The following is a 12718-nucleotide window of genomic DNA, read 5'->3' as shown; positions in this document are numbered from 1 at the left end:
TAACTGAGGCCTTGGGTTGGATTCTTCAGCACCACATAAGCAAAAAGAAAAACCCAGAAGTGGCACTGTGGCTCAATTGATAGAGGGCTAGCCTTGAGCTGAAGAGCTGAGGGACAGCACCCAGGCCCAGAATTCAGGCCCCACTACTAGACCCCCCATAAAAGAGAAAAATTTAAGCAAATTTATTATAAGCTAAGTGTTCATATTCACAATACTTAAGATGAGGAGTGTTACAAATTTCAAAGTGGGATATTTTCTGTTTGTTTTGGGATTTGCACTGTCCTCATCCACATTAGTAACTGAACATCCTGCCTTAAAATTGTCAAGTTTTCTATTTCATATTATTTTTTTAGAATATAGTCTGAATTTTAAAGAGGACATTGTAACTGGGCTTTCATGTCTAATGGCTGTAATCTTAGCTACTCAGAAGGCTGAGATCTGAAGAAAGTTAGTATTATGCCCACCTTTGCTCCTCAGCTCCACCCAGACCTGAGCTCTTCCCAGACCTAGAGTTCCCTCCATACTGCTGACCACTCCCTCTCTCTACCCACACCTACCTGAGCATGTACCTACCTAACTTCCTGCTCCCCAGCTCCTGTTGCTACAGGAAGAGAGAAAAATGCATGTGCTCCCTCTCTTGGGAAATATGGTCCTTCTAGTAAACCTTATAATTTCTCCTATGCCTGCTTGTGGTCCCCTGGGATGTACATGCAGGATCCCTACAAGGATCACAAAATGAAGCCATTTAACAAAGAATGTCTGAGAGACTTATCTCCAATAAAATAGCCAAAGAAGCTGGAAATGGAGGTGTGGCTTAATTGGTTCAACATTATCATTGAACCAAATGATTTCATGGTCTGTTTCCAGACCTTGAATTCAAGAATCAGGACAAGCACACACATATCAAGGTCATTGTACTGTATTCAAATTATATTTTAACAATTGAATTGGAATACATATATAGGAGATCTCTCTCTCTCTCTCTCTCTCTCTCTCTCTCTCTCTCTCTCTCTCTCTCTTTTGTCTGTTGTGGGGCCTGAGCTCTGAGCCTGGGATCTGTTCCTCAGCTCCTAAACTAAAAGCTAGCACTCTACCACTTGAGCCACAGTGCACTGCCAGCTTTTTCCACTTATGGGGTTCTGAGGAATCAAACCCAGGACATCATTCATGCAAAGCAAGCACTCTACCACTGAACCACCTGCCCAGTTAGTCTCTCTCATTTTAAGTGATGTAAAATATACTAATTATACTAGTGGAGAAATTGTTCTGTCAAGAACAGACACATTAATTGGAATATATCCATGCCAGCAGCATTTTGAAAGTTTCAAAAGCCATACGAAGTACAGAGGGTGAAAAGAAGATCAATATGTTCTTATAAGACATTTTCAAGGAATGTTTACCATTCATTGGCTTCAATTCACCAAAAAAAAAGTCAGTTTTTAAAGCAACATGAGTGAGTACCAGAATCTCTAGATTCAGTCTGTAGACTCTCCTTGTCTAGAGAGCCAGAGGTTTGTCAGCCAGTATCTGGCACCTGGAGGAACAAGTGCTAATGGCAGCACAAATCCATTAGACCATAAAATATCATCAACCTCAGACTGGGGAAAGATGCTAAGGGCAGACTGGCTGGCGACTGAGATCGCTTCAAGTTACAGCTCCCAATTTCCTCTGAAGAAGAGTCCCTGGGCTTCTCCCTTTTGGTTCTGACTATGGAGTGCAAAGCTGTACTTCAGAGCACTTCCAGCAGCAAGGCAAAAGGAAAGAAACCCAAATTTGCAAACTAAAAACACCAACAGTGGCAGCCAAGGAGGCTCAAGCACCTTACGTCAGCCCCCCTCCAGTCTTTCAAAGGATCTGTGCTCCAATAGAAAGTACAATTCCCATAACACGATGGATTCAACTAGAGGAAGTGGGCTTATTACAGGGTTTGGACTGGCACCAGCCACTTGGTACTAAGTGTGCATGTATGCATGGGGACCTTTCTCTCCCAGCTGGGGGAAACTAAGGTGAATTTCTTCTTGAAAAATCAGTTTACCTCCTGAAACATGTGAGATCAACCAAAACAAAGAACTGTATTAGGAGCATTAGATAATCTGGTTTTTTAATTCTTAGTTTTATTAATGTAATTGAGGTTATGAGACTCCATGGTTATTGATTTTGTTTTTGTTCAAAAAGTATGTTCCTCTGAATATAAATTATGTCACTGTTTTGCCTTAAAAATTTGAATATCTCCCCTCTCACATTAAAAAGGTATTTGCAGCTGGGTGCCAGTAGCTCATGCCTGTAATCCTACGTACTCAGGAGGCTGAGATCTGAGGATGCTGGTCCAAAGCCAGCTTGGGCAGGAAAGTTCATGAGCTTTCTCTCCAAATAACCACCAGAAATAATGGAAGTGTCTTTGTGGCTCAGGTGGTGTAGAGCTCACCTTGAGTTGAACAGCTCAGGGATAGTGCTCAGGCCCAGAGCTCAAGCCACAAGATCAAGTATTTACATACAGTTAACTGTTTGATTCTGGGATCATTTTTCCCTTAAAATTCTGCTATTTTATTCATATATATATATATATATATATATGAATAAAATAGCAGAATTTTAAGGTATACATACTTTATAATCTTAGAATTAAATAGATTGGTCAACTTCTACACCTTACTTTTCCAGAAACTCCCAAATTCCATCTTTGAAATTTTAAGGAGTTTTTGGTTATTTGTGTCTGAAATTTTCCTTTCCTTTAAAAGTTTTTTCCCCTCATTTTGTTGTTGGTCCTGTGGCTTGAACTCAGAACATGGGCACTGTCTGTGAGCATTTGCAGTGCTCTACTTGCCTTTCTTTTATTAATTGCTTCAGGAAACTAGTGAAAAGTTTCCTCCCAGGTGTTTCTTAGAACATAGTACTCCTCCTCCAAGACTCTTCCAAAAATGGTTGTCTAGGGTGATCATGGTGAATGTAGGTGGATATAGAGTACAGGGTAGGTCTATGTTCATGTGAAGCTTGATCACCAGTGTGTTTTTATTTTTCTGTTTTGCATATCCTGTTTTGTTTTTATTTTCTACTTGTTCTCTGATCCTAGAAGTTTCTGCAAGCTAGTGGTCCTCAGACTTGTCTTCCCAACTGTATCCATTACACTGTGGAATGAACCTTTTGCCTCCCTCGCTCATATCAGACATCCTAAGCTTGTCTCTTAAGGATTTGTTGAGATTGTTGATGATCCTTTCCCCACATCATGATTGGGAAGGACTGTGTTGGAAACATTCATGCCTGATATTCAGTCCTCCCGTGCATGGGTTCTCCATGCCTCTTTTAGTGGACCTCAGCTATTCCTCATGAAAATGGAGATCATGAGGCACATTTGGCTATATAGATGTCAACTTTGGAGCACCTATAAAATATGATGCAAAAATACTTTCTTTCTGTAAAAGTAAAATAAATTTCTGAGAAGCAAGGAGATAAGGATCAGGTATAAATGAGTGCTTCCTTGACTACTGTGTTATATAGTTTTTATTGTTCAAGGGTACATTTTTCAAACATTACTTTCTAAGTATTATGTTCATTGTGGTAGTATAAATAGAATTTACTTCCTACATTGTTTTTGAATTGTTCGTTGCTCACAGAATAAGTCTCATTATTTGTTATACAAATATTATATCCTCTTCCTTCATTCATCTCAATGATTGACTGTTGTAGATCCTGAGGTAGCAGGTACAAGTATGGTATGTTCAGGTATTCAGGGATAGAATATGGCTCTGACTTCCTCTGGAGGAAAAGATGAATGAATGGAAAACTTGGAGCTTATGCATAACACTTCTAGAATTCCTTTGGCAAGAGATGTGGTGCACCCCTCTTGGGTTCCACTATGCCCGGAGAATCCTGTAGTTGCGATGATCCACCACCATGGAGGGCATGTGGATTATGGAGGGCTTGTGGATTTCACATCTTGTCTACTGTTGTGCTGGTGGAAGTCTGCCAATATGCACTGCACGACTGGGCTCAGAGGAGTGACGTGATCAGTGGTACCTTGCTGGCCCCCATGTTTGTCAGCCTGTTGGGACAAGCTCACCCTGACATCTGTAACTGGCTGTTGCTGAGGCCTTTTGGAATAATGCCTCTCTTCATCCCATACCTCTGTATCACAGACATGTCCTGTTTCATGGTTTTGTATCATTTACTGTGCAAGTTTGTGTTATGTATCCATACATGCTGGTAGTTGAGCTAGGTATGGTTTTCAAGGGTGGGGTGGTTTTTGATGCCTCTAGCAGGAACAATTGTGTTCTCACTAACTGCATGAGTAATCCTAGCTTACTATGCAATCCTCATAACTTACATTGCATGTTCAGTTGATAGAACTATTATGGTATAATAAGTTTGGGTCTGTTTGCTATTGAGGTTTAGAGGGCTCTTAGCCATTGCTGCAGATTTTTGGGAATATTGGTTGCCAGCATTTTTGCTACCCTAAATGTTCTTGCTAGTGCTACTGCTTCTGCTGTGAAACTTATCCACACCATATATACAACACAACATGTTAAAACTTTGGCTTGATATGTTTCTGGTGCCCTGGCATGCAGGTGGGCTTAGATAAAAAGATTGTGATATGTTTTATGATTTGGAAACAGCAATGATGTATGTTGATAATCAGGTTGACATGCTAAAGACCCGGTTAAAAATGATGTGTCATGCTAATGGTTAGTACATCTGTGTTATCCCTCTTAAATAGGATGGAAATATGATTTGGGCCAATATCCAGTGACATATTTGAGCAATCTAGTCCTTTGATAATTTTTTTGGGGGGAGTCTGGTAATGAGGCCTGAACTCTGGGCCTGGGTGCAGTCCTTCAGCTCTTCACCTCAAGGCTAGCAGGCTACCACTTCAGCCACAGTGCCACTTCCATTTTTTTTTTTTTTTTTTTTTTTGCTTATGTGGTGCTGAGGAATCAAATTCAGGACCTCATGCATGCAAGGCAAGCACTCTACCATTGAGCCGCCTTTCCACTCCTCCTTTCATAAATTAAGCTTAGACATTATGCAGCTTCAGGGTCAGAAATCTGATATTGGTCACTCCACCCTACAGGTAGCACACCCTGCAGACTTAGCTGCATCAGTTCTGCACTACCTGCAGGGATTCAACCTGGGAAATAGCAATCCTTTTACCATTTCTAAGCATTTTCCTGTTTCTTGTTTTGGTATTCTTTTTCTTCCATTTTTCCTGAGATATAAGATGTGCTGCTTTTTCCAGATTCAGGCTGATAGACACTTGCTCAATTTACAAAATAAAAAGGAGGACTTGTTGCAGACTCAGAGGTGCCAAGAGCTGGCAAGGTGTGAGCAAAAGTTCCACAACCACAGACTGCAACTTTCAGGGCTATAAGACAAAGATTTATTCCACAGCTTAATGGGTAAGGTCTGAGACGACAAGCCTGAGGTCCTCTAGGTATGTAGCCTACAGCTACTGAGAGGAACTGTTAGGATCAGAGAAGAGGTAAGAATTCTAAAGAGATTTTCACATGCAAAATGAAAAGACAAAAGCAGACTGGTTTGTAAATGATTAAGATTCACATCAATATAGACCTTCACTAAACTTCACTCTTCTAATCACCTGCATTCATTCTGACCCCCAAACCACTCTCTTTGTAGGAAAATCAGGGTAATGTGCCATGTACTTAAGAATCGCTGTGAGGAAACTTTTCACTAGTTACCTGAAGAAATTATTAAAGGAAATCCAAGTAGAGCACAGCAAATGCTCACAGACAGTGCCCAAGCTCTGAGTTGAAGCCTCAGGACTAACAGCAAAAAGACAAAAAAACATAAAACCCTTAAATGAAAAGCAAAATTCAGAAACAGACAAAAACTCATTTTCATTTAATAGATAGAATTGGGGATTTCCTGGAAAATTAATTGTTTGATTTTGCTAAATCCAAATTAACACAAGGATTATGGTGCATATCCACATAGCCATCTTCTTATTCTATGCCAGTGTGTACATTACACTAATGGAAAATGACCTGGTATAAGTTTAGTGTCTATGAGTACATTTGTAAGATGAGAGGGGAGGTATTAAACAATGTAAGGCAAAACAGAGATGTAATTTACACTCAGCAGAGCACAGGCATAGAACAAAAAGAAAGGTTTGAGAAACACAGTCTCATAACCTCAATTTCATTATTAGAACTAAGTACCAAAAAATCAATGCATCCAATTCTCTTCATATATATCCATTTTCTGGATGATCTTACAATATTTCACGAAGGAAACTGTGGTTTTGAAGAAGAAACTCACCTTAGCTCCCACAACAGGGAGAGAAAAGTCCCAATGCATCCAAGCACTCTTGTGACCAGAGGTGAAGCAAGGTGGTGCCAAGCATTGTGGGAATTGTAGTCTCCTTGGAGGGCTTTTGCTTTGAAAATCCTGAGTTGTTTTTGTTTTTTGGAGGGCGGAAGTGGAGCAGAGATCCTTTTGCGCATGCGTCTCCCCGCCCACCACGGGCGTTTTAATTTGGCCCCTACTGGATTCTTTCCCTTTGCCTTGCTGCTGGAAGTGCCCTGAAGTACAGTTTCGCCATCCATAGGTGTGAGCCAGGAGGCAAGCGCCCAGCTCTGTGCAGTGGAGCTTGGGAGCTGTAACTTGAAGGAATCTCAGGCTTTGGAACTGATGTCAGGTAGGAACTGTGGGATTGCTGCTGGAGTCTATCCTCCGCGGGTTTCTTTTTCTGGTTCCGTTTTTTTGGTCGTTGGTGGGTCTTGAACTCTGGGTCTGCAAGCACCGTTCCTGGGCTCGTCAGCTCATAAGGAGAGCTTTACACTTGAGCCAAAGCACCCGCTTTCCCCTCCACGCTTTTCTCCAGTCTGGGGTTGATAATTTGCTTGAGGCTCAGGAGTTTGTGCTGCCATTAGCTTCTGGGCCCTGAGCTGCAAGAACCTGGTTCCCAAATGTCTGAGAGCAAGCTTGGTGATTCTGCAGACAAGGAGAGGCCAAGAGTTGTGAATTTGTACCCCAAGACCAAGGGATTCTTCTATTAACATATGTGACTTTATTTGCTTTGCCCAGGTGTAAGAGGAGTACAGGAAGACTTCTAGTGAAATTGTGAGGTGTGTGCCTGCCTTGAGTCCTCTTACATTGAAGTTGTATTTGGGGCTTCTGTGTTGTTTCTTCTAGAGATATTTTAATCTTTTTGGCTTGAGGTTTTAATCTCCTGTCTTGAGTTCACAGATCTTTGTTCACGACCCTGTTTTTAGAGACAGTTGTACACGGGATATTGGAGTAGTGAGTGCTAGTCCTGTATTTTTAGGAATGAAGTCTAGCAATGTTTGAAGCAGAGCACCCTATGAATAGGAATCTCCATCCTAAATGGACACACCTTGTCAATTCTGAGAAGCCCTAAAGGAAAGAAGCAGAAAAGCACAGGAAGGGGAAGATGTTGCTAGCTTCCCTTGCCTTATGCAAAAATTGCTACTTCCCTGAGCACCAGATTCACGTGGTACTCTTTCCTACACCACTCTCAATCATTTTGTGTTGTTGTAAGATTTAAACTAATTTATAGGAGTCTTGATGAGCTGGCTTGAGGAATAAGCCAGAGCATAGTTATCAGAGGGTACCTGAGGCTGTGGTTTGGGATGGTGGGGTAATTGTTATGACTGAAAGAATCAATTCATGTACTAATCCCTAATGCTCTTCCTGCTAATTTATTCAGCCTGGATTACCACTAGGAATTTTAGTATGAAATCAGTGAAACTTATCTTAAATGAGCCATCTATGGATTTGCTAATGCTAGCTCTAATCGATTGGTTGTGCCTGGTAGTGCAGAAAGTGTTGTTCGGGGACATATGGCCTTCAAAGAAAATTCACAGAAGAAAAGTTGAGGTAATATGTCTTACTCAAGGTTGTATGCTTTGTAGGTGTTGCTTATCTTCAGGTGTGTCACTCCTATATGGAGTATTTTATGTTGTATTTTTAGGATGGCCAAAGATCTTCCCTTGACTGTTAAGGGAAATGAACATTCGGGACTTCTCAAATCTGGGTTTACCTCATCTTTACTCATGTCCCTTTGGCCAAAGCATGTTAAATGGCAAATTGCAAGTCATTGCACAGGTGTGCAATGGGTACAATGAAATGTGCCATTTGACACCATTATTTTAATATTATAACACAAGAAATATATTCTGTATATATTTTCCTCTATACCGTTGGGTGAAAACTACTGAGTTACATCATACATGATTTCCATGGTGTTTAAATATGTAAATGATGTTAGAACACAAATCCAATGAATTCCTAGTATACCTTCACATTAAAAAAAGCAGTTCATACATCATGAAGTATATTCAGTAATAACTACGTTTTGTGGAAATATGATATGTTTTTGCTTTCAGTTATTCAATATTTTTTGTAGGAACATTCAGTTTTACAAATGTCACATGTACATAAACATAGAAATTAGTTGGTTTAATAATACCTATCTACCAGGAAATGGACTGGATTTGTGTTTATTGGAGACTTTAATGCTTTGCCTGAGACATTAACGATTCTTCTAAGATGGCTTTACCGTTTTCCAGCCTATGTATTATGTTTTCAAGAGGAAATTCCGGGCCCAAAATCTCACAGATTCATTTCTGAATCCGTCATTTCCCTTATATCCCAGCCATGCTTCCAGAATCCTCTGCTCATTGTCAGCAGCAAGACAGAATGAATGGATCTCTGGTGAGTTGTTTTTTTATTTCTCATTTGTTTTCCATTCCATTTTATGAACCTAAAAATGTCCAAGAATTACAAACAATACCAACCACACAGATTTAGCCTCAGGAACATATTCATAAATCAGATAAAGTTGGCTTATAGATTAGCAGATAAAGATTGCTTGTAGGTTTACCAGATTAAATGATTATATTCTTTCTAAGTTGAATGCAGATTGGCTTCAGAATGTCTAGGTTTTGTCTTGTCATAAAATGTAATCAAATCTGTTATATGATGTAATGACACTGAGCAGGTTACTTCTCATGGAAGGTGAAGGATAGATTGCCACCAGATCACATCCTCATGAGTAACATTAAACTATCTCAATGAAATTTTCCTGGAATTGCTGAAATAGTGTTGTGGACACACACATTTGTGTGTTCTTAAGGAATGATTAACCTATGTGTACTTAAATTACTCTCCAAATATACTTCTTGGACTACTTCATGGTCTTGGTCTTACTTGAAACTTAGGCTGTATTTGTTGCTAAACTTTATGGTCTTTCTACAAATTCCTGTTTGTTTTCTTTGCTTTTCTTTTCTTTTTTTGGTCCAGTCATGAGGCCTGAACTCTGGGCCTGGACGCTGTCCCTCAGATCTTCAGCTCAAGGCTTGCGGTCTACCACTTGAGCCGCAACACCACTTCTGGTTTTTTTTTTTTTTTTCTGCTTATGTGGTACTGAGGAATTGAACCCAGGTCCTCATGCATGCAAGGCAAGAGCCACCTTCCCAGCCCTCCTGTTTGTTTTCTAAAGTATCCTCACAAGATTTCTTTCCTCTATTTTCTCTCTCTATTTTTTGATTTTCTACTCGCTAGTGTAGGTTAGTTTTCTATTTTTCTCTCTTTCTATCTATCTTTCTAGCATTTTTTCTTACTTTTCTCATTCCCTCTTTCCTCCATATGTGTCTCAGTAGTTTCTTTTCTTCAAATGATCTATCTGGGAACCACTTTTTCTTAGTGATCAGTTTTACTTTGCTGACATGGCTCTTAGGATTGAAATTCTTCCTACCCATTGTATAGGAAAATTGTTGCCTAGAGAGTTCTGCAGGATTCCAGAAACAAAGAAAATTAGAGAAACACAAAAACATAAACAGATAGACTTAGGGAAAACCAGGGATCCAAAGGCTCTCTGGCACTTGGTTCCTGGGTGCCAGCAAGCAAGCATAGCTCCTTGAGTGCACACAGGGAAGATTACCATTGATAACATGCAAAATTGAAATATCTATATTAATATTACAATCAGAGCCACAACAGTTTGTGAGGGATGCATGTTTCCTTATTCTCCTGAGACAGAAGACTGGCTCCCAGAGAAATCCAGACATGGAGTTCACCTTACCTAGCCTTCAAGGTCAACAGCAGCTAAGGTTCAGATGCTGTCTTTCTATCTTTCCAACAATAAGGAAAAGGCCTGCACTCCAGTCTCTTAACCCTGTCCAGAATTCTCTTTTAAGCCTTCTGGGGCCAGCTCTCAGTGCTCTCATTGTGGTCAGGCTGGAATTCCAGCCTCTCAAACGTTTTCCCCCTTCAGCTCAACTTCAGACTTCCCTACAGAAACGTACTTCCTTCCCCCAATCAATACACTACAAGAAAATCACTTTTCTCCTGTTATGTTATCTTTGGTCTAACTTCATTTGATGTGGTATTCTGTTTTGTTTTTCCTTCTCACTACTTTTGAATATTTTAATTCACTGCCACTACATGATAAGAACTGGTTTTGATTTAAAAAAAATAGAGTGACAAGGTGTTCTCTATTAGAAATATCACTTGTTGCAAAATCTCACAGATGTTTGGTCAGGAATTGATTTTGATCTCTGAGGATTTTCGCTATTAACTAACCCAAGTGGAAATATATCCTTAGCAGTGTACTGGACTAATAACTCAGTAATATGTGACACATTTGAGAATTTGGTCATATTTATAATTTTTTTCATATTGAGTTTTCTTTGAGCTTCTATACATTTTCTCCACCTTCCATGAAGCCTATTAAAATGAAAATCTTGTAAAGTAATATTTTATTCCCCTCCCACCTGTATTTTGTATGGTAGAATGTAGGCAAAGTTTACAAAACTTCGTGGTAACAGTTCATTTTTGCATAGGATGGAAATATTAGGGTATCTATGACCACATTTCAATATTTAGTATTTAAACCAAACATGGTTAACCTAGGATATTTTTATATGGGAACTAAATCAAATCTTATATGGGCCAAATAAATCATTAGCTACTTTCTGGAGTAGTGTTAATCTTTTTTAACATTCATATGGACACTGCTTCTCATAGATCTAGTAATGTTCTATGTTCTGTATTCCGTGTGATATCCTGAATGTGTTCTGCTTGCTTATGAGAATACGTGTTAATAGAAAGTCTAAATAGGATTTAGGGTGAAGCAGTATATGTAAATGCAGAAAAAATATTTGTTTAATTCATTGTTACCCTGATATGTACTAAAATTTTATCAAAAATGATAATATAATTTATCAGACACCTCCTTAGACTTATTGTTATCATGCCAGATTATTGTCTCCTTAGAGTTTTTAATATTGTCTCTATTGCTAGCAGCAGAAATGTGTTTGCATGCATTGGGGAAACTGTAATTTCTTTTTATGGTCTTGGGGCTTGAATTCTGGTCCTGGTTGTTGTCCCTCAGCAATTCAGGTCAAGGTGAGTGCTCTACCACTTGAGTCTCAGTGCTACTTTCAGTTTTCTGGTGGTTTATTGGAGATAAGTGTCTCATGGACTTTTCTACCTGGGCTGGTCTTGAACCTTGATCCTCAGACCTCAGCCTCCTGAATAGCTAGGATTACAGGCATAAGCCACCAGTGCCCTGCCAATCTGTGTATTTTAATGACCAGGTTTATATATTGTCAAATATTTTTAATTTGCTATTTAATTCTTCTAGTGAATAGATAACACAGCAAGCTGCAAACATTTTATGTAAGATAAAAGCATACCTGCAGTATAATGAAATTCCAGATTGGAATTCTCATGACCCACGTCTGATTTCTTGATGGAAATGTGCCATTGCAGAAGCTGATGTCATTTGATGATGTGGCTGTGTACTTCACCTGGAAGGAGTGGCAGGATCTGGATCCTGGTCAGAGGACCCTTCACAGAGATGTAATGCTGGAGACCTATAGCAACCTCATGTCCTTTGGTGAGCAAAGATCACTTTTACATGGAAGGTCAAGTCCTTTTATTTTAGTAAACATTTGACTGTTTATGTTATTTAGGTACAAGATTCCAGTCCATTCCCAGGTAAAAAAAAACTGCTAGTATAAAAGCCAGCCAAATTCAGGTCTGGGAGCTTGGTGTTCTTTGCCTTTCACACTACTGCATGAGCCACAACTCCATTTTGGCTTTTGTTCTGGGGTATATTCTGGGTTTCAGTGCCCAGGTTGGTTTCAAGCCTGCCTCTTCTGATCTCATCTCCTCAATGAAGGGTTACAGGTGTAAGCCTTTGGACCATTACATTTTCTTTAAAAAAAAAAGATTCTAGTACTAGGGAAGTGTCATTTTTTTATAAGGGAAACTTCACATTTATTATATGTAACTCAAGAGCTAATTGTGTTCTTATTCTTTAAGAAGCCTAATCAGTAGTTGGATAAAAGTTCTAAACTATGATCCACTAATAGGAGACTGACTTCCCAACCTTGGGGTGATTATTATAGGTAGATCTACAGTCTAGATAGCATATACATTACTACTGACAGTATGATCTGGAAATCAGTAGTTAAAAGTGTGTATTTGTAAGCCAAACTTGACAGGGTTTAGTGCTTCAAGCTTTGAATCCTAGAATCTCTGGAGGCAGAAATCTGAAGATTTTGGCTTGAAGCCAGAAACTGTAGAAAAATGACCATGAGGCTCTTATCTCTAATTAACCATTCAAAAACTAGAAATGTAGCCAGGACTCAAACTAGTAGAATGCTAGCTTTGAGCAAAAGAGCTGAGTTCAAGCCACACAACTGGCACAATAAACTCAATGCTGGGGGAAACTCCA

The 12718-nt window shown here is 39.5% G+C and overlaps 1 protein-coding gene and 1 long non-coding RNA gene across 2 annotated transcripts in view; both read left to right on the top strand.

The window, feature by feature from the left end:
• The window catches only part of LOC122123251, a 109494-nt gene extending 101782 nt beyond the window's left edge, over positions 1–7712 (top strand). Inside the window, exons 2-3 of the long non-coding RNA XR_006150362.1 lie at positions 7039–7079; positions 7682–7712. This is a non-coding gene — a long non-coding RNA (uncharacterized LOC122123251). The remainder of the gene's footprint in view (positions 1–7038; positions 7080–7681) is intronic.
• Positions 1–12718, top strand: part of LOC122123338 (zinc finger protein 157-like) — a 537300-nt gene that overhangs the window by 353754 nt on the left and 170828 nt on the right. The window lies entirely within an intron of this gene.

This window comes from Dipodomys spectabilis, unplaced genomic scaffold (assembly GCF_019054845.1).
Source record: "Dipodomys spectabilis isolate Male_0828 unplaced genomic scaffold, ASM1905484v1 ptg000227l, whole genome shotgun sequence".
In the NCBI taxonomy this organism is placed as follows: Eukaryota; Metazoa; Chordata; class Mammalia; order Rodentia; family Heteromyidae; genus Dipodomys; species Dipodomys spectabilis.
The sequence above is the reverse complement of the archived record's forward strand: the minus strand, read 5'-3'. Positions and strand labels throughout refer to the sequence as shown.